The sequence below is a fragment of the Arachis ipaensis genome, chromosome B4 (assembly GCF_059453495.1).
Source record: "Arachis ipaensis isolate K30076 ecotype BB chromosome B4, ASM5945349v1, whole genome shotgun sequence".
Taxonomy (NCBI): domain Eukaryota; kingdom Viridiplantae; phylum Streptophyta; class Magnoliopsida; order Fabales; family Fabaceae; genus Arachis; species Arachis ipaensis.
In genome coordinates, this window is record NC_142439.1 from 21521264 (window position 1) to 21547838 (window position 26575).

The 26575-nt window shown below is 42.0% G+C and overlaps 2 non-coding genes across 2 annotated transcripts; one reads left to right on the plus strand and one right to left on the minus strand.

Moving 5' to 3' along the window:
• Nucleotides 1-18041: 18041 nt before the first annotated feature.
• On the minus strand, nucleotides 18042-18145 carry LOC148566881 (small nucleolar RNA R71). The gene has a single exon (XR_015882811.1). It is a non-coding gene; the product is annotated as a small nucleolar RNA R71 (small nucleolar RNA).
• Nucleotides 18146-25992: 7847 nt separating this feature from the next.
• LOC148566882 (small nucleolar RNA R71) lies at nucleotides 25993-26096 on the plus strand. Its single transcript, XR_015882452.1, has one exon. It is a non-coding gene; the product is annotated as a small nucleolar RNA R71 (small nucleolar RNA).
• Nucleotides 26097-26575: the final 479 nt, after the last annotated feature.

Consider the following 26575-nt stretch of genomic DNA (forward strand, 5'->3'; position numbering starts at 1 on the left):
AGCCCCACCTGTGTCAAAGAAGTGCAGCAACTCAACGGGAGATTGGCCGCCCTATCCAGATTCTTAGCAGGGGCAGCGATAAGATCTCTCCCCTTCTATGCTACTTTAAGGAAGGGAAAGCAGTTCGATTGGACGACAGAATGTGAACAAGCCTTCCAAGACTTCAAGGAGTTCTTAGGACGGCCGCCTATCTTATCTCGACCACGAGAAGGAGAACCGCTCATATTATATCTCGCAGTAGGAAGCCGGGCAATAGCCTCAGCACTAGTCAGAGAAGAAAAAAGTGGGCAACAACCCGTCTACTTCATTAGCAAAGCGCTACAGGGATCCGAGCTGAACTACCAGAAGATAAAAAAGTTTGCCTATGCTCTCATTCTAATTCTCGACGACTTCGCCCGTACTTCTAGGCTCACACCATTAAGGTTCGAACCAACCAGCCCATAAAAGGAATACTGCAAAAAACAGATTTAGCAGGAAGAATTTTACAATGGGCAGTCGAGTTATCAGAATTTGACCTCTAATATGAAGCTCGGACGGCCATTAAATCACAGTATCTGGCCGACTTTATCGCAGAATTCACAGATGCCTTGGAAACCCCACAGAATGAAATCTCTACGTGGACGGTTCTTCAAATAAGACTGGAAGCGGCGCAGGCATGATAATAGAAAGCAACCAAGGAACCCAAGTTGAACTCTCCCTCAAGTTCGGGTTCCCGGCCTCAAACAACCAGGCGGAATATGAAGCGTTATTAGCCGGTTTGAAGCTGGCTACAGAGGTTGGAGCTCAAAAACTCAACATTTACAGCGATTCACAAGTAGTCACCTCGCAGATAATAAGGAGCTATCAAGCCAAAGATCCCACCATGAAAAAGTATTTGAATAAAACCAAGGAACAGCTCGGTAGACTCGGAAAATATAAGATCTGCCACATACCCCGCGAACAAAACGCCCGAGCTGACGCACTCTCAAAATTAGCCAGCACCAAACCAGGGGGCAACAATAGAAGCCTCATCCAGGAAATGCTACAGAACCCGTCAATCTCGGAAGAGGAAAAAATCCTAGCCATAACAAGTCAGGACCAAGGATGGATGACCCCCATAATTAACTACCTCAAAGCAGAGACACTCCCCACAGAGGAAAATGAGGCAAAGAGATTAAAAAGGGAGGCACAGTACTACACTATTATAAACAACATCCTGTACAAAAGAGGGATCTCAATACCGCTACTAAAATGTGTACCGACCAACAACACAAAGGAAGTGCTAGAAGAAGTACACGGCGGCATGTGTGATAAACCCATATTTTATGATATATTTTGTGCTTAGTTTGAGTGATTTATTCAATCCTTCACCCACTTATTCATGTTAATTGCATGGTTTTACTTTTCCTTCTTTATTATGTGATGTATGTGAAAAACATGTTTCCTATGCTTTTAAATTAATTATTTTAATCACCTTTAATTCCATTCGATGCCGTGATTAGTGTGTTGAGTAGTTTTCAGATCTTCTAAGGTAGGAATGACTTAAAGGATGGAAAGGAAACATACAAAAATGGAAGGAAAGCACAAAACGGAGCTTCTGAAGAAACTGGCATCCACGCGATCGCATGGGCGACGCGGACGCATGCCAAGCGCAAAGAAGCAGCGATGCGGCCGCATGACCGGCGTGATCGCACGCCTTAAGCAGAATGCACATGACGCGGTCGCATGACTGACGCGACCGCGTGGCAAGAAAAGCTCCGAACGACGCGACCGCGTGACCCATGCGGACGCGTGATAGAGGCCACGCACCAGAAATTGCAGAAAACGCTCCCAGCGATTTCTGAAGCCCTTTTTGGCCCAAATCCAAGTCCAGAAGGCATAGACCAGAGGTTATGAAGTGAGGGAATGCATCCATTCACAGTGTGTGACCACTTTAGTTTTAGTTTTCATGATTTAGATTTAGTTTAGAGAGAGAATCTCTCTCTCTTTAGGATTAGGATTTAGGACTTCTCTCTTTAGGAGTAACTCTCGATCCCAGGTTTTAATATTCATTTACTTTAAGCTTCCCTTTTACTTTTATTTATTGCTTTAATTGCTTGTTTACTTTTATAATTGAATTTATGAATACTCCCATGTTACAGATTACTATTTTGAATTAATGTTATTTGAGGTATTTCAGTTTAATATCGCTTTCTTTTATTTATGTTACTGTCATTCCCAATCTGAAGGCATTTTTATTTCGATAGATTTATTTTCCCCCCTTTTGGTCTTGGTTAAGAAATCAGTAACTCAGGAGCTATCAAACTCAAACATGATTGACAATTGTTATCTTTGTTAATTTGAGCTTCAATAATCCCAATATTTTCTTAGGAAATAAATAGGATTCGAAGATCAATTAATTAATCCCTTGACTTTCCTTTACTTTAGTAAAGGTTAACAAAGCGGAATTAAGATTCAATTATCATCATCTTTGATAAGGATAGCTAGGATATGACCTCTAATTTCTCATACCTTGCCAAAAGCTTATTTACAGTCATTTATTTAATTTACTTGCTATTTAAATTACTTGTTCTTCATTTACTTTATTTGTCATTTAATTCACTTGCTTCTCATCCTCTAAACCCTGATTTACAATCTTTATAGCCAATAATAAGAACATACTTCCCTGCAGTTCCTTGAGAAGACGACTCAAGGTTTGAATACTTTGGTTAACAATTTAAAAAGGGGTTTGTTACTTGTGACACCCAAAACGTTTGTACGAAGGGATTTCTGTTGGTTTAGAAACTATATCTACAACGCGACTATTTTTACAATTTCTTTACTAGCAAAAATCACGTTCGTCAATGTGCGGCAACCATCTCGGAGCACGAGCTCTTGCCAAAAAAGTACTCCGAGCGAGATTTTATTAGCCAACCCTACAGAAAGAAGCTATAGAATTTGTAAAGACATGTCCACCATGTCAGAAACATGCCAACTTCCATATCGCTCCGCCAGAAGAGCTCATCAGTGTAACCTCGCCCTGGCCATTTGCAAAATGGGGACTTGATCTTCTCGGACCCTTTCCCAAGGGATCAGGACAAGTAAAATTCCTTATAGTCGGAGTAGACTATTTTACAAAATGGATTGAGGCAGAGTCCCTAGCCAACGCCACCGCTCAAAGAAGCCGGAAATTCCTATACAGGAACATTGTCACGAGGTTCGGGGTTCCATACTCCATCACCACAGACAATGGCACTCAATTCACAGACGCAGGCTTCAGGAGACTAGTAGCCGACTTGAATATAAAGCACCAGTTCACCTCCATCGAACACCCTCAAGCCAATGGACAGGCCGAAGCTGCCAACAAAGTCATATTAGTTGGGTTGAAACGGAGACTACAAGATGCAAAGGGAGCTTGGGCCGAAGAACTTCCACAAGTCCTATGGGCATATCGAACAACGCCACACTCCACGACAAATGAATCACCCTTTCGACTAGCATATGGAGTGGAGGCAATGATCCTAGTAGAGATCGAGGAAGGGTCATCCAGAGTAGTCCACTACAATGAAGAGGCCAACTCTCAACTTCAGAAGGAAGAACTCGACCTACTACCTGAAATCCAGGAAAGAGCTCGGATCAGGGAAGAAGAACTAAAACATCAAATGGCTTCCAGATATAACCAGAAGGTAGTGCCGAAAAGTTTCACGGAGAACGATCTCATCCTAATCCGAAATGATATTGGAACAACTTGACCAGGAGAAGGAAAATTGGCAGCAAACTGGAAAGGACCCTACCGAGTTGTAAAAGTACTTGGGAAGGGCTACTACAGACTGTCCGAACTCGATGGACGAGAGCTTCCCAGATCATGGCACGCCTGCAACCTAATAAGGTACTACAGCTAGAAAAGTAAAAGATCTCACTATTGGATGCACTCTTTTTCCTGAAAAGGTATTTTAATGAGGCACCATGTCGAGACTCAAACACTATTTGACATAAAGGGATGAAAAATTTTCACATGTATATATTTTCACTTTCCTTTGAATAAAATATATATTTTAGATATTCTACAAGTATTCAAGACGCATTAATCTGAAGCATTCATTGTCCGATTATAAAGTAACAGATCGGCAGAAAGTGAATAACAGTTTCTGTTCCGAGGGTTACCTGAAACTGGAGGTCGATCTCGGATGAGATCTTTGGTACCGGTCGGAGATAACGTGTCCGGGGGGTACCTGCAAGGAACTCCGATGCTTAAGTTAGCACGGGTATTAGGCAGGTTTTTATGTAGAATCAGAGTATGAGTTATATCTGGATGCTCCAGTGTATTTATAGTAGTGTGGGCTGACCTTTTTGATAAGATAAGTTAGTTATCTTATCTTATCTTATCTTTATCTTGAGTGAAGTCAGCTTATCTTTAAGGGAACCGCCTTTATCTCTGTAGGCTTGAACTGCCTTTGGATTTGGGTCGTGTTCCTACATTTGGGCCTTTTCCTGGGCTCTCCTGTCGATTTGGCCGATCTCTTTAAGAAGAGGTCGGATAGTTGGACCTGAAGAGGTTAGTCGTTTTGCCACCAATCATCCCGGGTCGGACAGTTCGACCCAGGGTATGAACAGTGCCCCTGCTTTGAGCTCGGTTTTCTTTTTGAGGTCGAGTTCTTGACTTCGGTCCTTCTCTAATGAAGCCGAACTCAAGCATTTTGTCGATTCCTTTGTAGAAGCTTTTGAATGTAGAACGTTTTTCCTCTAAAAGCGCGCGCTTTTATATCGACGCTGTTTTGGGAATGCAAGCGGTTTTAATATCCGTATTTAATTGGCATTTAATTGCCCCGTTTCCCCTAACTTCTCTATTTTTTGAATTTTGCATTCAGGAAAACGGTTTCTTTCCTTCGCCCTTTTCGTAACTTCTTCACATTTCTTCTTTCACTCTCTCGCTTTCTGTCTTTTGCTTTCGCTTTTGCTTTCGTCGCTTGGCGTTTTTCTGGGTAGCCTTTGTCTCTGTGCTTCCACTCTTCCTCGCAGCTTCTTCCGTCTTCAGGTTAGTCTCATTTCGTATTTTCCTCGTTTGTTTTTGTCTTTGTGATGGGGTTTTCCTTTTGATATTCTTTTTGGAGAAAGTTTGGATCTTTCCGTTTTTTATCATGCTTGACTTTGTTGCATGCTCTGGAATTTCTTTGTTTTTTTGGTGCAAATCTTTTTCTTTTGCATGTTGCCGCCGTTTCTGTTTGTGCCTTGGCTGATGATTTTTTGCTTGATTTCAAAAGAAAGTTTTGCGCCTTTGTTGCTTGGTCTTTTTTGACATTTCTGATATACTGTAGAAGTAGTGTTTTTTGCTGGTAAACTGTAGAAATGTGGTCCTTTGCGTTTTTGCTTCCTTTGTTTTCTTTCTAGATTTTGTTTTGACGAGTGCTGGGATATAAGCCGTAGAAATAACTTGAAAACCTTGCTTGTTTACTGCCTCCAAGGGATGCCCCAAGACCTTTGTCTTGAGTCTTGGGGTTTTCCCTTTTTGTTTATCCGCCCGTCGAGATGTTTTGCCCTCTGTCCGAGATGTTTTTATGTAATCCATTCTTCCTTTCTTTTTGTAGGATTTAGTTGACCTCATGTCTTCCCAAAATAACGTAACAGAAATGTCTTCCCAGGTTCCTGCGGGTATGGCTAATTGGGTGGACTCCATGGTTCTTATGTGTGTCTCGCTGGTTGATTCCGAATTTTGTACTCAGCTTAGGCAGTTTCACAGTGTTTGTAGTAATTCTGGTGATGAGAAGAATTATGAACTTGTCCCTCCCTCTTCTGACGAGAGAGTCTGTTTTTCGACTCGAGTTTTTGACAATCGCCCCTTATTTTATGCTTACGATTTTTTCTTTGGTCAACTGGGTATTACTCTTCCTTTTACTCCATTTGAAACCGACTTGTTATGGTCTTGTAATGTTGCCCCTTCTCAACTTCACCCCAACTCCTGGGGTTTTATAAAAATTTTCCAGTTGCTGTGCGACGGTTTTGGTATTCCTGTTTCCCAATCTCTCTTTTTCTATTTGTTTGTTTTGACTAAGCCCGGTGTGGTAAAAAAGAAGTCAGCTTGGGTCTCCTTTCGTTCTACTCAAGGAAAGAAAGTTTTTTCCATGTTTGACGAGTCATTTCGTGACTTTAAGAACTACTTTTTCAAGGTCCGAGCTGTTGAAGGAGCTCGGCCCTTTTTTCTGGATGAAAATGACGAACCTGCCTTTTCCTTGGAATGACAAAAAGACGTGAGGGTCTCCCGGTATTCGTGGAAGATGTTGGATGAGGCTCAGCGGGCCTTTGTGACTATCTTGGAAGAACGCTGGGGTCAACCTCCCCATCTCGACACAAAGAAATTCCTAACCAATCCTTCTCTTCTTCAATCTGAACTGGGTATCTTGTGTTTCTTTTATGATTTTGTTTATGTTGCTTTGTAACTGTCTTTTCGGACTTGTCCGACTTGTAGCTGAATTTTCTGTTTTATTTGCAGAGGCAATGAAGAATAATGAATCCATGAAAGCTTATAAGAGGGCGACTGCTGCCAGAAATGCCGCTGCCCAGGCAGCTGGGGAAGGATCTTCCCAAGTGCGCGGGAAGCCATCGGTGCAGAGTTCTGCCAGGGTGAAGAAGGTGATCCCTACTCCCCGAGTTCATTTGGCAGATTCTCACGTCACCTCTGCTGCCCCTTCTGTTGCTCCTCCCAATAAAATACAAAAGACTGCTGAGCCTTTTGACCTCGATGCTCCTGATTTTAATGCCATTGAATTCGTGGATCAACAGATCGGCCCCTACGGTGCACTTTCCATGGACGATGTGTCCATCCTTCATCACTTGGATTTTATGGCTCGAAATCATGTTAAGATGGCGTACATGTCGGCTGCCATATATCGGACTGCTCAGAATCTCCCTCTCCATGCTACCAAGGCATTTATGGAAGAGGCGAAACAAGAATTCGACCGGATGAAGGGACTGAAGAAGGAGCTTGAGGTGAAGGTGGCTAAACTGGAAAAAGACTTGGAGAACGAGAAGGCGAGTTCTAAAGCGATGGCTGCTTCTTTGAGGTTGGCTGAAGATGCGGCCTTGATGCATAAGGATAGCTATGTTACATCCTATAGGGAGGGGAGGCGCCTGAGAGAGGAGCTTGACAATGCCCGGGAAGACTATGCTGAGCTCCAAGGTCATCTCGTTGGCAGCGTGACTGCTGCTTATGAGAACTTGAGAGAACAAGTTCGAATCATTGCTCCCGAGGCCAATCTTACCCTCTTTAGCTTGGATAATGTTGTCAGGGGTGGCAAGATTGTCCCTGATGATGAGGGTGATGACGATGAGGTGGTTCCTCCCCCTATGTTTTCTACCAAGGTGCCGACTTCTTCCGCTCCTCCAGTTGGGCCCGAGTTGGATTGCCAGATCCTGAACCGGGAGGATGGTACTGTAGATGCGGTGCCGATTCAGACTCGCCCTCCTCTCCTTGTTCTGATGCTGTTAAGAAGGCTCCTGATGCTGCCGAGAAGGCTTCTGATGCTTGTTGATCTTTTTCTTTGAAGTAGTTGGCCCGGCTTGTGGGAGTTTGAAAACTTTTTGCTGACATTTCTTAGTTGCTTTTTCTAGCAACTTTTTATTTTTGAAAAACAAACAATTAACTTGCCGTCTTTTGGATAGTAAGTGTTGGTGGCCTTTCGAGGCCTTATGACTCTGTAAAGAACAGGTTTTTTGGCTAGGCTTCCTCCTGCCAATGCTGACATCTTGCAGCCCGACCTCCTTGGGTTTTTGTTTTGTAGCTTGAATCTCCGTAGTTGTAGGGGTCCGACTTGTTTGGTTTTCTCGCTTTGTGTGTGTTCTTTAGCGCTCTGTAACCGATTTCTTTGCGTTGGTCCCCTGCTAAACTCTTTGGACCTTTGTCAGGTCTCTTTCGGGGATCACTTTTTACGATCTTCCCGTTTGTAGGAGATCAACTTCGTTAGGTCGACCTTTTCCAGGTTATTTTCGTAATCCTCTTTCTTGGACCTTTGTCAGATCTCTTTCAGGGATTACTTTTAGTAGTAGGAGTCCGACTTCATTATATCGGTCTCCTTTAAGTTATTTTTGTAATCCTCTTTCTTGGATCTTTGTCAGATCTCTTTCAGGGATTACTTTTATAACTTTTTAGTAGTAGGAGTCCGATTTCATTATATCGGTCTCCTTTAAGTTATTTTTGTAATCCTCTTTCTTGGATCTTTGTCAGATCTCTTTCAGGGATTACTTTTATAACTTTTTTAGTAGTAGGAGTCCGACTTCATTATATCGGTCTCCTTTAAGTTATTTTTGTAATCTTCTTTCTTGGATCTTTGTCAGATCTCTTTCAGGGATTACTTTTATAACTTTTTTAGTTGTAGGAGTCCGACTTCATTATATCGGTCTCCTTTAAGTTATTTTGTAATCCTCTTTCTTGGATCTTTGTTAGATCTCTTTCAGGGATTACTTTTATAACTTTTTTAGTAGTAGGAGTCCGACTTCATTATATCGGTCTCCTTTAAGTTATTTTTGTAATCCCCTTTCTTGGATCTTTGTCAGATCTCTTTCAGGGATTACTTTTATAACTTTTTTAGTAGTAGGAGTCCGACTTCATTATATCAGTCTCCTTTAAGTTATTTTTGTAATCCTCTTTCTTGGATCTTTGTCAGATCTCTTTCAGGGATTACTTTTATAACTTTTCATTTTGGGCTGACTTTGTCATGTCGAGCCCTTCTAGTTAAAGTAATCCTCTTTAATAGGGTTGGCCAGACCTTTTTCCAGGGTTTACTTATAACTTGGATTGACTTGGTCCGACTTCTCAACGTCGGCCAGTCTTTAAGTTATTATTTTAGCAATCCGTAAGACCTCGTCAGGTTCTTTTTTAGATCACTTTCGATAACTTCTTACATTATTCTGTGTTCATCTTTGCCGATTTGTAGAAAGTGGTTGTCATATCTAGATTGTCCTTTGGGTGAATCGCGTTTTCACCTTTATCGGACGGTTTGTCTTTATCGTGATCGTGCAGTGAAATTGTTTTTCACTTTCTGCCGATCTGTTGCTTTATAATCGGACGATGAATGCTTCAGATTAATGCGTCTTGAAATCTTTGTAGAGTATCTAAAATATATTTTATTTAAAGGAAAAGTGCAAATATATACATATGGGATTGTCTAAGTCTCAACTTGGTGCCTCGTTAAAAAACCTTTTCAAGAAAAAGAGTGCATCCAATGATGAGATCTTTTATCTTTTCTAACTGTAGTACCTTCTGAGGTTGCAGGCGTGCCATAACCTGGGAAGCTCTCGTCCATCGAGTTCAGACAGTCTGTAGTAGCCCTTTCCAAGTATTTCTACAACTCGGTAGGGTCATTTCCAGTTTGCTGCCAGCTTTCCCTCTCCTGGTCGAGTTGTTCCGATATCATTTCGGATTAGGATGAGATCATTTTCTATGAAACTTCTCGGCACTACCTTTTGATTATATCTGGAAGCCATTCTGCGTTTTAGAGCTTCTTCCCTGATCTGAGCTCTTTCTTGGATTTCGGGTAACAAGTCGAGCTCTTCTCTCTGAAGTTGGAAGTTTGCTTCCTCATTGTAGTGAACTATTCTGGGTGACCCTTCCTCAATCTCTATTGGAATCATCGCCTCTGTTTCGTATGCTAATCGGAAGGGGGATTCCTTCGTGGTGGAATGTGGCGTTGTTCGATATGCCCACAGGACCTGTGGGAGCTCTTCTGCCCAGGCTCCCTTTGCATCTTGTAATCTCCATTTTAATCCGGCCAATATGACTTTGTTAGCAGCTTTGGCCTGCCCATTGGCTTGTGGATGTTCGACGGAGGTGTACTGGTGCTTTATATTCAAGTCGGCTACTAGTTTTCTGAAGCCTGCATCTGTGAATTGGGTGCCATTGTCTGTGGTTATTGAATATGGAACCCCGAATCTTGTGACAATATTTCGATATAAGAATTTCTGGCTTCTTTGAGCGGTGGCATTGGCTAGGGGCTCTGCCTCGATCCACTTTGTAAAGTAATCTACTCCCACTATGAGAAATTTAACTTGTCCTGATCCCTGTGGAAAGGGGCCGAGAAGATCGAGTCCCCATTTTGCAAACAGCCAAGGCGAAGTCACGCTGATGAGCTCTTCTGGCGGGGCGATGTGAAAGTTGGCATGTTTTTGACATGGTGGACATGTCTTTACAAATTCTGTGGCTTCTTTCTGTAGAGTTGGCCAATAAAATCCCGCCCGGAGTACTTTTTTGGCGAGAGCTCGTGCTCCGAGATGATTGCCACAAATGCCGCCGTGTATTTCTTCTAGCACTTCCCTTGTGTTGGAGGTTGGCACGCATTTTAGTAAAGGTATTGAGATTCCTCTTTTGTACAGGATGTTGTTTATGATGGTGTAGTACTGTGCCTCCCTTTTTAACTTCTTTGCCTCCTTTTCTTCTGTGAGGAGTGTTCCTTCTTTGAGGTAGTTGATTTTGGGGGTCATCCATCCTTGGTCCTGACTTGTTATGGCCAGGACTTTTTCCTCTTCCGAGATTGACGGGTTTTGCAACATTTCCTGAATGAGGCTTCTATTGTTGCCCCCTGGTTTGGTGCTGGCTAGTTTTGAGAGTGCATCAGCTCGGGCATTTTGTTCGCGGGGTATGTGGCAGATCTTATATTCCCCGACTTGTCCGAGTAGTTCCTTGGTTTTATCCAAATATTTTTTCATGGTGGGGTCTTTGGCTTGGTAGCTCCCTATTATTTGTGATGTGACCACTTGTGAATCGCTGTAAATGTTGAGTTTTTGAGCTCCGACCTCTTTAGCCAGCTTCAAACCAGCTAATAATGCTTCATATTCTGCTTGGTTATTGGAGGCCGGGAACCCGAACTTGAGGGAGAGCTCAACTTGGGTTCCTTGGTTGCTTTCTATTATCACGCCAGCACCGCTTCCAGTTTTATTTGAGGAACCGTCCACGTAGAGATTCCATTCTGTGGGAGTTTTCAGGGTATCTGTGAATTCTGCGATGAAGTCGGCCAGATACTGTGATTTGATGGCCGTCCGAGCTTCATATTGGAGGTCGAATTCTGACAACTCGACTGCCCATTGTAAAATTCTGCCTGCTAAATCTGTTTTCTGCAATATTCCTTTTATGGGCTGATTAGTTCTAACCTTAATGGTGTGAGCCTGGAAGTACGGGCGGAGTCATCGAGATGTTAGGATGAGAGTATAGGCAAATTTTCTATTTTCTGGTACTTCAGCTCGGATCCTTGTAGTGCTTTGCTAATGAAGTAGACGGGTTGTTGCCCATTCTCGTCTTCTCTGACTAATGCTGAGGCTATCGCCCGGCTTCCTACTACGAGATATAATATGAATGGTTCTCCTTCTCGTGGTCGAGATAGGACAGGTGGCCGTCCTAAGAACTCCTTGAAGTCTCGGAAAGCTTGTTCACATTCTGTCGTCCATTCGAACTATTTTCCCTTTCTTAAAGTAGCATAGAAGGGGAGAGATCTTATCGCAGCTCCTGCTAAGAATTGGGATAGGGCGGCCAATCTACCGTTGAGTTGTTGTACTTCTTTGACGCAGGTTGGGCTCTTCATGTTGAGTATAGCTTGACATTTGTCTGGATTCGCTTTAATTCCCCTTTGTGTGAACATGAAACCCAAGAATTTGCCTGCTTCAACTGCGAAGGTGAATTTTGCGGGGTTGAGTCGCATGTTATGCTTCCTTATAGTGTCAAACACTTGAGCCAGGTCGGACAATAATGTATCTTCGGTTTGTGTTTTTATCAACATGTCGTCCACATAGACTTCCATGATTTTTCCGATGTGATCTGAGAAGACTTTATTCATTAGCCTTTGATAAGTAGCTCCCGCGTTCTTGAGACCGAAAGGCATCACGATGTAGCAGTAGTTCGCCTTTGGTGTTAAGAATGAGGTCTTTTCTTAATCTGGTGGATACATGGGGATTTGGTTGTATCCCAAATAGGCGTCCATAAACGAGAGGTATCTATATCCGGAGGAAGCATCTACCAGAGCGTCAATACTTGGGAGTGGGTATGGATCTTTTGGGCAGGCTCTGTTGAGATCGGTGTAATCGGTACACATGCGCCACTTCCCGTTTGATTTTTTCACCAAGACGATGTTGGCTAGCCATAGTGGGTACTTGACTTCTCTTATGAATCCTGCCTCCAGTAACATTTGTACTTGTTCTTCCATAGCTTGGGATCGTTCTGGTCCGAGTTTTCTTCGCTTCTGCTGCACCGGCCGAGATCCTGGATAGACCGCCAACTTGTGGCACATTAGCTCGGGGTCTATGCCTGGCATGTCTGCGGCTTTCCATGCGAAGAGGTCGACATTATCTCGTAAGAATTGTATCAGTAATTCTTTTGAGTCTCCTCTTAGGACCGTGCCGATATTAGTCGTTTTGTCCGAGGTGTCTCCAATCTGAACCTTCTCTACCTCACCTTCTGGGTGCGGACGAAGTTCTTCTCGATGCTGAGCTCCGCCAAGCTCAATTGTATGAAACTCTTCTCCTCTGCCTTTGAGGTTTAAGCTCTCGTTATAACAGCGACGTGCCATCTTTTGATCTGCTTTTATCGTGGCTATCCCCTCTGCAGTTGGGAATTTCATGCATAGATGCGATGTTGTTACTATTGCGCCGAGTTGATTGAGTGTTGTCCGACCTATGAGAGCATTGTAGGCTGAACTTACGTTGACCACAATGTAGTCTATTTTGAGGGTCCTAGATTGGTTCCCTTTTCCAAAAGTTGTGTGTAGCGATACGTATCCCAGCGGTTGTATCGGAGTGTCTCCTAGTCCAAACAGATTGTTCAGGTATGCTCTAAGTTCCTTTTCGTCTAAACCGAGCTTGTCGAAGGCTGTTTTGAATAAGATGTCGGCAGAACTCCCTTGGTCTATTAGTGTGCGGTGTAGATTGGTGTTTGCCAGTATAATAGTGATGACCATGGGATCGTCGTGTCCCGAGATGATGCCGGATGCGTCCTCTTTAGTAAATGTTATCGCCGGGATGTCGGGTGTTTCCTCCTTTCCCTCAACATGATATATTTCTTTGAGATATCTCTTTCGGGATAATTTGGAGATCCCACCTCCTGTGAATCCGCCGTGTATCATGTGTACATGTCTTTCTGGTGTCCGCGGTGACCGTTCAGCTCGTCCATCATCTTCATCTCTTCGTCTTTTTCTTTGGTCATCATCCCGGGTAGCCAGAAATCGATCTAATTTTCCTTCTCTTACCAATTTTTCGATGATATTTTTCAAGTCGAAGCACTCGTTGGTAGAATGCCCTTGAATTCGATGATATTCACAATATTCCTTCCGGTTTCCTCCTCCCCTTTTGCCTTTGAGTGGCCGCGCTGGGTGGATATTTTCTGTATGGCAGACTTCTTTGTACACGTCGACCAGGGATGCTTTGAGAGGAGTGTAGTTGTGGTATTTTTTGATTTTCTCACCCTGTCGATCTTCTTTTCTTTTGGAGTCCTTGTCTTTGTCTCGGTAGGAGGCCCCAGATTATGAGATTTCTCCTAGCCGAGCATTCTCTTCCATGTTGATGTATTTTTCTGCTCACTCCTGGACTTCGTCTAAGGAGGTAGGATACTTTTTTGATATAGATTGGCTGAAAGGTCCCTCTCGTAAGCCATTGATAAGCCCCATGATGGCGGCCTCTGTTGGTAAACTTTGTATGTCCATGCATGTTTTGTTGAATCTTTCCATATAGTTGCGGAGGCTCTCCCGATCTCCTTGTTTGATCCCTAGTAAGCTGGGTGCGTGCTTGGCCTTATCTTTCTGGATGGAGAATCTGGCCAGGAACTTTTTGGCCAGGTTGTCGAAGTTTGAGATGGACTTCAGAGGTAAGTTGTCGAACCATCTGATCGCCATTTTCGTGAGAGTTGTTGGAAAAGCTTTGCAGCAAACGGCATCTGAGGCATCGGTAAGGTACATTCCGCTTCTGAAATTGCTGAGATGATGGTTGGGATCTGTAGTGCCATCATACAAAACCATATCCGGGAGCTTGAAATCTTTTGGGATTTTGGTCTTCATGATTTTCCTAGTGAATGGATCCTGTTCTTTGCGTGAATTTTCCTCAGGAGTGGTCCGAGGAGCTTTTGATTTGAGGTCGGCCTCTAATTGCTGTAGTTTTTCTTCTAGTTCTCGACGTCGCCGTACCTCTCTTTGTAGATCCTTTCCGATCTCCCGTTGTTGCTGGGTTTCTTTCTCTAGTTGCTTTAAGCGATCTTGAAGTGCTTCCATGGCTCCCGGATTTTGTGAGTTTTTGTCCCGGTTGGATTCCGGAGTATCCTTTAGCATAGTGTCCGCGTTCTTGTGCGGTGTTCTGTTCTCCAGATCCGAGTCGTGGTCGTTGTCATGGCCGTCCGCCATGGTTTTGGGATGACTTTCAGGTTCCCCGGCAACGGCGCCAATGTTTCGAGGGTTACCTAAAACTGGAGGTCGATCTCGGATGAGATCTTTGGTACCGGTCGGAGATAACGTGTCCAGTTGGCTGGTGGCGGCCGGAGCTGTTGTGTTTGACTTGTTGGATTTGCTGCGCTGCTGATCCTTGGCCACCGGAGGGTGGGGGGTACCTGCAAGGAACTCCGATACTTAAGTTAGCACGGGTCTTAGGCAGGTTTTTATGTAGAATCAGAGTATGAGTTATACTTGGATGCTCTAGTGTATTTATAGTAGTGTGGGCTGACCTTTCTGATAAGATAAGTTAGTTATCTTATCTTATCTTATCTTTATCTTGAGTGAAGTTAGCTTATCTTTAAGGGAACCGCCTTTATCTCTGTAGGCTTGAACTGCCTTTGGATTTGGGTCGTGTGATGCCAAGGCATCTTAGGCTAGTTTCACTAGTATTTTTCTGTTAGTTTTAGTGGTTTTATGCATTTTCTTGAGCTTAAAGTAACCAAGAATGGTTAAAAGAAGAACAAAGCAATGAACCATCCAAACAGTATGATTTTGATGCAAATTCCATGAGTTTGTAGTTATATTACTTGAATGCTATGAATGGAAGATTTCTCATGAAATTTTGCAAGACTTTGATGCAATTGTTTGGATGATTTCAGGGAAGAAGAGGCTAGGCAAAGAAGCAACAAAGTCAATAAAGGAAGCTTGAGTATCACATGTGGAGTTTAAGTTCCAGTTTAAGCCTAAACTGGAGCTTAAACGCCAGAATCATGAAGGCTAAGAAATGCTGAAACTGAAGTTTAACCTCCAGTTTAACCTTAAACTGGAGGTTAAACGCCAGAAGTGAGAAGAGCACCAAGGGGGGCAGTTCCACGTTTAACCTCCAGTTTAACCTTAAACTGGAGGTTAAACGCCAGAAAGGGGAAAAGCACCAGGGAGCCATTTCCACGTTTAAGCTCCAGTTTGACCTTAAACTGGAGCTTAAACGTGTTCGACCAAGTTTCTCCTCCAGGGTTGCTTTCTCCATTTCCACGTTTAAGCTCCAGTTTAACCTTAAACTGGAGCTTAAACGTGTTCGACACCTCCAGGGCTACCTTTCTCCTCTTCCACGTTTAAGCTCCAGTTTAACCTTAAACTGGAGCTTAAACGTGTTCGACCTCCAGGATGGCTTTCTCCTCTTCCACGTTTAAGCTCCAGTTTAACCTTAAACTGGAGCTTAAACGTGTTCGACCTCCAGGATGGCTTTCTCCTCTTCCACGTTTAAGCTCCAGTTTAACCTTAAACTGGAGCTTAAACGTGTTCGACCTCCAGGGCTGCCCCTCCTATCTCCACGTTTAAGCTTCAGTTTAACCTTAAACTGAAGCTTAAACGTGTTCGACTACATGACTCTCCAGGGCTGCCTTCTTCCATTTCCACGTTTAAGCTTCAGTTTAACCTTAAACTGAAGCTTAAACGTGCTTCTACAAAAGGCTTCACTGGAAGTGTCTGGCGTTTAAGCTGCAGTTTAAGCTTAAACTGCAACTTAAACGCCACTCTTGGAAAAGGTTTCTAGGCCAAAAATATTGCGGTTTAAGTTAGTCTTTAAGCACAAACATTAACTTAAACTTACTCTGGCATGAAACCCAATTGAATATCATGGTTTATGGGATTGGGCCTGAAGGATTGATGAGTCTGAAATTTCAATTTGTTGAGTCATGTATTATTATTTGATTATCACTAAGTTGGCTCAATGAATGTTACAGATTTTGGATCAACAGCCTCATCAAGATTATGGATCATAAACCCAAAGCAAAAGGAAAGCAGGGAGAGGCCTCAAAGCCCAAGAAACACAACAGAAGCTCAATATAGAAAGTGTATAAATAGGATAGAATTGAAGTTAGGAAGGACTTTTACTTTGACTTTTAGCTAGTTTTCATATCTTTGTAATTGAATTCAGAGCTATGACTCACTAAACCCCCTTTCATTGGGTTAGGGAGCTCTATTGTAATTCAATGAATCAATAATAGTTTATCTTCTTCTTCAATCTTTTCTCTTGAATTTTGTTAGAAAGCTTCTCGATCTAATTCCATTAGGTAGTTGTCTTGGGAAAGAAACTACCCATAATTGGAATCCTTCGGAACCTTGGGAAAGGAATGGAGGATTCATGCTAGAGAAGCTTTCTCACAGTGAATTGGATTGGGGTTTGGATGGATATTGTGACATGTAATCTTACCAAATTGTGGTTCATGAAACTGTGTGGTATAATCAGTGATCGAGCATCATCTCTTCTTATGAACATTTAAACCAAGGGATTGGGAATTTGTTCGTTTTTAGAGAGAATTGGTGAGCCAAGGGATTGGGATCCAATCATATAAGATTGCCAAGCAAAATTCAATGAACGCATTGCTTGAGGAGGAGATAAATATGTTTTGATTCGGAGATCTCAATATCTCCTATAACCCAATGAATTTCCCATTTCTGATTTCCACTTTCTCTTTACATTCTGCAATTACATTCATGCAATCACCCCCATTTCCTTTTAATTTCAGCAATCTAGCTTCTGCTCTTTACTTCATGCAATTTAAGATTCCGCCATTTAAATTTCTTGTCATTTACTTTTCCCGCCAATTTTACATTCCGCAATTCTCATCTAAATCTTGATTCCGCTCAACTAGAACACACTTCTAATCCGAATTGCTCACTCAACCAATCCTTGTGGGATTCGACCTCACTCTATTGTGAGTTTTTACTTGACGATAACCGGTGCACTTGCCGGAAGGAATTTTGCCGATCGTGCAATTTCCTAAATCGTAGCATAACTAGTTTATGCGCATCAAGTTTATGGCGCCGTTGCCGGGGATTGGTTTTCGATTGACAATTCTCAAATTGGAAGTTAACTAGATTGAGCATTTTTCTTGCTTTGTTAATTCTGTTCAAGTTACTTGTTGAATTTTAATTTCTGCACTCGGTTACATGCTTTCTTTCTTTATGCCTTTAAATTCAAGCAACTAACTCACTGACTCACTAACTGTTTGAATTAAGTCCTCAATTGCTCTAACCATACTCTTCCATTAACCAAGAGTATTTCACTTGTTGTTTGCCTGTGCTGTGTTCTTGTATGACAGGTAGGAGAGGAGAGACATCAACTCCTCCATATACCGAACCAGAGAGGACCCTTCATAGACTGAGAAGGGAAGCAAGAGGGAAGAGAGTACTGGGAGAAGAGGAATCTGAAGGAGAATCTGAGGACAATTTTGAGGAAGCTTTAGATCTCAACATGGATAGAGAAGTTCACAACCATGAGAGAGCTGATGGAAACAATGCCATTCCTGAGAGGAGGGTTCTTAGTTCATACATAAACCCAACCTTTGGGAATTGTGGTAGCAGCATCCAGAAACCACCCATTCAGGCCAACAATTTTGAGCTCAAACCACAGCTAATATCACTTGTGGAGAATCATTGTTCATTTGGTGGAAGTGCTAATGAAGACCCAAACCAACATCTCACAAAATTCCTGAGAATTTGTGACACTGTGAAGTCCAATGGAGTCCAGGAAGATGCATATAAACTGCTTTTGTTCCCATTTTCACTTAGGGACAAGGCAGCTAAGTGGCTGGAATCATTCCCAAGGGGGAGCCTAACAACCTGGGATGAGGTGGAAAGCAAGTTTCTGGCACGTTTCTGGCACGTTTCTACCCCCCACAAAAGGTCAATAGGCTTCGATCTGAGGTTCAGACGTTTAGACAACAAGATGGTGAAACTCTCTACGAGGCATGGGAGAGATTCAAGGATTTGACAAGGAAATGCCCACCAGACATGTTCCATGACTGGGTGCAATTGCATATTTTCTATGATGGACTCTCTTATGAATCAAGGAAGGCTGTAGACCATTCATCAGGAGGTTCATTGAACAGGAAAAAGACTGTGGAAGAAGCCATTGAAGTGATTGAGACAGTGGCTGAGAATGAGTACTACTATGCATCAGAGAGGCACAACACTAAGGGAGTCATGGAGCTGAACCATGTTGATACAATTCTAGCCCAAAACAAGGTGTTTGCCAAGCAACTAGCAGAACTTACCAGGCAATTAGAAACAAAGCAAGTAGCTGCAATACACACACAAGATCAAGAGGAAGTAAGCATTGAAGGAGGTGATTGGGAAGAGGCCAACTATGTGGGAAACCAACAAAGGCAATCATATGATCCACATTCCAACACTTACAACCCAGGATGGAAAAATCACCCAAACTTTGGGTGGGGGAACCAACAAACCCAACCATAAAACCCCAAACCTTACAACCACAACCAACATAACAATTCCACATACCAAAACCCCAACCAAAGATCATACCAAGCCACACAAAACACTTACTCTCAACCACCATATCATGGCCAAAATAATCAACCTACCCAACCTAATCCGAACCAACAATTTCAAGATCAATTAAACCGGATAGAAGGAATGATGGCAACCATGAGTCAAGACATAATTGAATTGAAAAGCTTCAGGGATGATGTGAGAACTACCTTAAGAAACCATGGTGAAAAACTCAAGAGGATGGAATCTCAAGTAGGAGAGCTATCTCAACAGGCCCCCAAATCAACTGCAGTGTTCCCTAGTGACACAGAAAAGAATCCTAAAGGGGAACAAAAGAGAGTAAGATGGGAAGAATGCAAGGCCATCACCATATTGAAGGAAGTCTCAGAAGAAGAAGGAATCAGGCCCTCAGAGCAGGAGCCAGAAATCTTGAAGGAAGGTGTGGAAGAAGCTAAGCAGGAAAGTGAAACTGAGCAAGCCAAGGAACTGCAAAAAGGCACGATGAAAACATACCAACCAAAAGCACCATTTCCTCAGAGGTTAGGAGGAGGTGAAAAAGGGAAAACCTATTCAAGGTTTTTAGAGACATTTAAGTCTCTCCATATCAATATTCCCTTTCTTGAGATTCTCCATCAAATGCCTACACACATCAAGTATTTAAAGGAATTGTTGAGCAAGAAAAGAGTTTTGAAGGGAGGACAAACGGTAACAATGAACAAAGAATGCAGTGCTCTGATCAAGAAAGACACAGTCTCTAAGAAAACAGACCCAGGAAGTTTTCATATTCCTTGCATCATAGGAGAAACAAAAATTGACAGAGGATTCTGTGATCTAGGAGCCAGCATAAATGTGATGCCTCTAACTCTTATGAAGAGGCTACAACTGAATGAGGTGAGATCCACTGATGTAATCATACAACTGGCTGACAAAACTCAGAAGCAAGCTGAAGGGGTAGTTGAGAATGTGCTGGTGAAAGTGGGAGATTATTACTTCCCCACAGACTTTGTCATTTTGGACATGGAGGAAAGCTACCTACACCCTATCATTCTGGGGAGACCATTTCTAGCCACTACTAGAGCGCTCATAGATGTAGAACAAGGAGAGCTAATTCTGAGAATACATGATGAACAGCTCATTTTCAAAGTTTTCAAACCTGCACCTGAGCCTGAACTAGAACCTAAAAAGCCTGATGCGCATAAACTAGTTATGCTACGAATTAGGAAATTGCACGATCAGCAAAATTCCTTCCGGCAAGTGCACCGGTTATCGTCAAGTAAAAACTCACAATAGAGTGAGGTCGAATCCCACAAGGATTGGTTGAATGAGCAATTCAGATTAGAAGTGTGTTCTAGTTGAGCGGAATCAAGATTTAGATGAGAATTGCGGAATGTAAAATTGGCGGGAAAAGTAAATGACAAGAAATTGAAATGGCGGAATCTTAAATTGCATGAATTAAAGAGCAGAAACTAAATTGCTGAAATTAAAAGGGAATGGGGGTGATTGCATGAATGTACTTGCCGAATGTAAAGAGAAGGTGGAAATCAGAAATGGGGAATTCATTGGGTTATAGGAGATATTGAGATCTCCGAATCAAAACATGTTTATCTCTTCCTCAACCAATGCGTTCATTAAATTTTGCTTGGCAATCTTATATGATTGGATCCCAATTCCTTGGCTCACCAATTCTCTCTAAAAACAAACAAATTCCCAATCCCTTGGTTTAAATGTTCATAAGAAGAGATGATGCTCGATCACTGATTATACCACACAGTTTCATGAACCACAATTTGGTAGGATTACATGTCACAATATCCATCCAAACCCCAATCCAATTCACTGTGAGAAAGCTTCTCTAGCATGAATCCTCCATTCCTTTCCCAAGGTTCCGAAGGATTCCAATTATGGGTAGTTTCTTTCCCAAGACAACTACCCAATGGAATTAGATCGAGAAGCTTTCTAACAAAATTCAAGAGAAAAGATTGAAGAAGAAGATAAACTATTATTGATTCATTGAATTACAATAGAGCTCCCTAACCCAATGAAAGGGGGTTTAGTGAGTCATAGCTCTGAATTCAATTACAAAGATATGAAAAACTAGCTCCAAGTGAAGGTAAAAGTCCTTTCTAACTTAAATTCTATCCTATTTATACACTTTCTATATTGAGCTTCTGTTGTGTTTCTTGGGCTTTGAGGCCTCTCCCTGCTTTCCTTTTGCCTTGGGTTTATGATCCATAATCTTGATGGGGCTGTTGATCCAAATTCTGTAACATTCATTGAGCCAACTTAGTGATAATCAAATAATGACACATGACTCAATAAATTGAGATTTCAAACTCATCAATCCTTCAGGCCCAATCCCATAAACCATGATATTCAATTGGGTTTCATACCAGAATAAGTTTAAGTTAATGTTTGTGCTCAAATACTAACTTAAACCACAATATTTTTGGTCCAGAAACCTTTTCCAAGAGTGGCGTTTAAGTTGCAGTTTAAGCTTAAACTGCAGCTTAAACGCCAGACACTTCCAGTGAGGCCTTTTGTAGAAGCACGTTTAAGCTTTAGTTTAAGGTTAAACTGAAGCTTAAACGTGGAAATGGAAGAAAGCAGCCCTGGAGAGTCATGTAGTCGAACACGTTTAAGCTTCAGTTTAAGGTTAAACTGAAGCTTAAACGTGGATATAGGAAGGGCAGCCCTGGAGGTCGAACACGTTTAACCTCCAGTTTAAGGTTAAACTGGAGGTTAAACGTGGAAATGGAAGGAGGCATCCTGGAGGTCGAACACGTTTAACCTCCAGTTTAAGGTTAAACTGGAGGTTAAACGTGGAAGCTTAGAAGGGTAGCCCTGGAGGTGTCGAACACGTTTAAGCTCCAGTTTGAGGTCAAACTGGAGCTTAAACGTGGAAATGGAGAGAGCAACCCTGGAGGAGAAAACTTGGTCGAACACGTTTAAGCTCCAGTTTGAGGTCAAACTGGAGCTTAAACGTGGAAAATGGCTCCCTGGTGCTTTTCCCACTCTGGCGTTTAACCTCCAGTTTAAGGTTAAACTGGAGGTTAAACGTGGAACTCCTTCCTGAGTGGCCTTATCATTCTGGCGTTTAACCTCTAGTTTGAGGTCAAACTGGAGGTTAAACGTGGAATGCTTCTTTGGTGAGACTTTTCATTCTGGCGTTTAACCTCCAGTTTAAGGTTAAACTGGAGGTTAAACTTCAATTCCAGCATTTCTTAGCCTTCCTGATTCTGGCGTTTAAGCTCCAGTTTAGGCTTAAACTGGAACTTAAACTCCACATGTGATATTCAAGCTTCCTTTATTGTTTTTGTTGCTTCCTTGCTTAGCCTCTTCTTCCCTGAAATCATCCAAACAATTGCATCAAAGTCTTGCAAAATTTCATGAGAAATCTTCCATTCATAGCATTCAAGTAATATAACTAAAACTCATGGAAATTGCATCAAAATCATATTGTTTGGATGGTTCATTGCTTTGTTATTCTTTTAACCATTCTTGGTTACTTTAAGCTCAAGAAAGTGCATAAAACCACTAAAACTAACAGAAAAATACTAGTGAAACTAGCCTAAGATGCCTTGGCATCACAACACCAAATTTAATTCTTGCTTGTCCCCAAGCAAGTTCTGAATTATTGAGAAGAAAGTATGAAACAGAAAGAAATTACATTGGCTATATTAGCAAGCATTTGAAGTTCCTCAGAAGGGTTTTATGCAGAAAGTTGCAGCATCACTTTTTCATTCTTATCAGGTAAGATTATCACTTTTTCATTGCATCCATCAAACACTGCTATGGCCTCTTGTTATTCTTATGTCCTTGGCACTTTTCTCTTCTTTGTTTTTCTTTTCTTTTTTTTTAGAGCTTCTTTTGCTCCTTGTTTGCTTAGTGTCATGTGTTGCACAAGCCTTTGGGATTTTTTTTTTTTTCAGTGCACTACACATATCCACTTTAGGCATTTTAGTTCACATTTCTTCTTGAGACATTGGTGCCCAGCACCTCTTTGTGTAACTAAATGTTTTGTATTTAGGTTGCTCTTGATAATGGACTTTTGGTTGATAATCCCGGGTTAGTTAACCCAAGTTACCAAGTGTTGAAACACTCCTCAGAACCTATTCATCCAAGCATATCCTTAATACATAAACACCACAGGCATTTGTCTCAGAAGTTCAAACCATTGGTACCTAGCTTATTTTCTCAATTTTTTGGCTTTTTGGTTGCCCTTTTTCAGTGGCTTTTTCTTCTTCTTTTTCTTTCTTTTTCATGGCCAAAGACATTTATTCATCAAGATCCATAGACAGTTTTCAATTTCTACACAAAGAATGATAATTCTACACTCTAATTCCAGTGATCTGACTAAACAATCAAGCATGCATACCACCACTTAATTCTACTTGATTTGTCACTAATTTAGCCAAGTTACTTTTGTTCAAACTTTTCTTTTATTTTTGGAAACAGAACAAGCATGGCAAGCACTTGTTTAAGAAGGTGAAGTTATATCCAAACATCTAGGTGCTCACTTTATTAAAAGCAATAAACAGACAACTATACTAAAAACTTCACATTCTAGAAAGATTTAACATTTACAGTTTAAACCAGAACAAGTATACTTTTGTTTGCCCTTTTTAAAGAATTATCAAGGAACAATACCACCTTGTGAAATTCCTTGTTTTCTCTTTGTTGCCAGGAAACACCTTGATTTCTTCTTCTTCTCCTAATTGTTGCTTAATGTTTTAAGATCCTTGTTTTCTTTCCTGCAAAGAGTGATGAAGTTGCTTGCTTCTCAAGCACTTGAGTGGTTAGCTCAACTCTGTGTGGGTAAGTATCTGAGTTTTAAGTTGGTGTGTGAACACCAAACTTAGTCTCCCACTTACTTCTCTGTTCTTTGAATCCTTGAGTTTTCTTTGGAATGAAGTTGCTACTAAGGGTTTTAAGCATTTCTGTGACTGCTTAGAATAGTTGTTCCTTTCTTATAATTCAAAGGTTGTTGTGTTCAAGTGATCTTTATGGTGGAACACCAAACTTAGAGTCACACATTCCCCTTTGAATTATTGATCCACGACTTCATTGTTTGGCGTGAAACACCAAACTTAATTCTTTGCAATGCACAGAAATTACCTCACCCTTTTTATTGAAACACATAAAAGAACAGCAAAAGGGTATTACCTCAGGTTGGGTTGCCTCCCAACAAGCGCTTCTTTAACGTCATTAGCTTGACGGTCAGCTTCCTTGTTAGGGTGGATTGTAGTGCTTGACGTCTTCTCCTCTCACTATGGAAACGTCCCCACTTGATTCATTCATGACCTCTAAATGTTCCATAGAAAGAACTTTCCTGATTGTGAACACTTGAGGGAGCTGGGAAGGAATGGTTTTGAGGCCAGGTGGGATTGGCAGATAATGACTTGATATCACGTTATCTCCCGGAGAAAAACCTTCAGTGGGAATTTTCTTGTTTCTCCACCCTCTTGGCAATCTCCCTATCACTCTTCCCTTTCTCTTGAGGATTTCTTCATTGACCCTTATGTCAGGAGGATCCTTCTGATCTGTTTCCACTGATTCTTGTGGCTTTAACTCTTGCAACTCTTGTTTGCCTTCCAAGGACTGTTTTAGAGTTTCAGCTGCTGGATTACTTTCCTCCAAACACAGATGGCTACTATCATCCTTAGGCTTTTCAGGTTCTGGTTCAGGCTCAGATGCAGGTTTGAAAACTTTGAAAATGAGCTGTTCATCATGTATTCTCAGAATTAGCTCTCCTTGTTCTACATCTATTAGCGCTCTAGTAGTGGCTAGAAATGGTCTGCCCAGAATGATAGGGTGTAAGTAGCTTTCCTCCATGTCCACAATGACAAAGTCTGTGGGGAAGTAATAATCCCCCACTTTCACCAGCACATTTTCAACTACCCCTTCAGCTTGCTTCTGAGTTTTGTCAGCCAGTTGTATGATTACATCAGTGGATCTCACCTCATTCAGTTGTAGCCTCTTCATAAGAGTTAGAGGCATCACATTTATGCTAGCTCCTAGATCACAGAATCCTCTGTCAATTTTTGTTTCCCCTATGATGCAAGGGATATGAAAACTTCCTGGGTCCGTTTTCTTAGAGAGTGTGTCCTTCTTGATGAGAGCACTGCATTCTTTGTTCATTGTTACCGTTTGTCCTCCCTTCAAAACTCTTTCCTTGCTTAACAATTCCTTTAAATACTTGATGTGTGTAGGCATTTGATGGAGAATCTCAAGAAAGGGAATATTGACATGGAGAGAGTTAAATGTCTCTAAAAACCTTGAATAGGTTTTCCCTTTTTCACCTCCTCCTAACCTCTGAGGAAATGGCGCTTTTGGTTGGTATATTTCCAGCATGCCTTTTTGCAGTTCCTTGGCTTGCTCAGTTCCACTTTCCTGCTTAACTTCTTCCACACCTTCCTTCAAGATTTCTGGCTCCTGCTCTGAGGGCCTGATTCCTTCTTCTTCTGAAACTTCCTTCAATATGGTGATGGCCTTGCATTCTTCCCATCTCACTCTCTTTTGTTCCCCTTTAGGATTCTTTTCTGTGTCACTAGGGAACACTGCAGTTGATTTGACGGCCTGTTGAGATAGCTCTCCTACTTGAGACTCCATCCTCTTGAGTTTTTCACCATGGTTTCTTAAGGTAGCTCTCACATCATCCATGAAGCTTTTCAATTCGGTTATGTCTTGACTCATGGTTGCCATCATTCCTTCTATCCGGTTTAATTGATCTTGAAATTGTTGGTTCGGATTAAGTTGGGTAGGTTGATTATTTTGGCCATGATATGATGGTTGGGGGTAAGTGTTTTGTGTGGCTTGGTATGATCTTTGGTTGGAGTTTTGGTATGTGGAATTGTTATGTTGGTTGTGGTTGTAAGGTTTGTGGTTTTGTGGTTGGGTTTGTTGGTTCCCCCACCCAAAGTTTGGGTGATTTTTCCATCCTGGGTTATAAGTGTTGGAATGTGGATCATATGATTGCCTTTGTTGGTTTCCCACATAGTTGGCCTCTTCCCAATCACCTCCTTCAATGCTTACTTCCTCTTGATCTTGTGTGTGTATTGCAGCCACTTGCTTTGTTTCTAATTGCCTGGTAAGCTCTGCTAGTTGCTTGGCAAACACCTTGTTTTGGGCTAGAATTGTATCAACATGTTTCAGCTCCATGACTCCCTTAGTGTTGTGCCTTTCTGATGCATAGTAGTACTCATTCTCAGCCACTGTCTCAATCACTTCAATGGCCTCTTCCACAGTCTTTTTCCTGTTCAATGAACCTCCTGATGAATGGTCTACAGCCTTCCTTGATTCATAAGAGAGTCCATCATAGAAAATATGCAATTGCACCCAATCATGGAACATGTCTGGTGGGCATTTCCTTGTCAAGTCCTTGAATCTCTCCCATGCCTCGTAGAGAGTTTCACCATCTTGTTGTCTAAAAGTCTGAACCTCAGATCGAAGCCTATTGACCTTTTGTGGGGGGTAGAAATGTGCCAGAAACTTACTTTCCACCTCATCCCATGTTGTTAGACTCCCCCTTGGGAATGATTCCAGCCACTTAGCTGCTTTGTCCCTAAGTGAAAATGGGAACAAAAGCAGTTTATAGGCATCTTCCTGGACTCCATTGGACTTCACAGTGTCACAAATTCTCAAGAATTTTGTGAGATGTTGGTTGGGATCTTCATTAGCACTCCCACCAAATGAACAATGATTCTCCACAAGTGATATTAGCTGTGGCTTGAGCTCAAAATTGTTGGCCTGAATGGGTGGTTTCTGGATGCTACTACCACAATTCCCAGAGGTTGGGTTTATGTATGAACTAAGAACCCTCCTCTCAGGAATGGCATGGTTTCCATCAGCTCTCTCATGGTTGTGAACTTCTCTATCCATGTTGAGATCTAAAGCTTCCTCAAAATTGTCCTCAGATTCTCCTTCAGATTCCT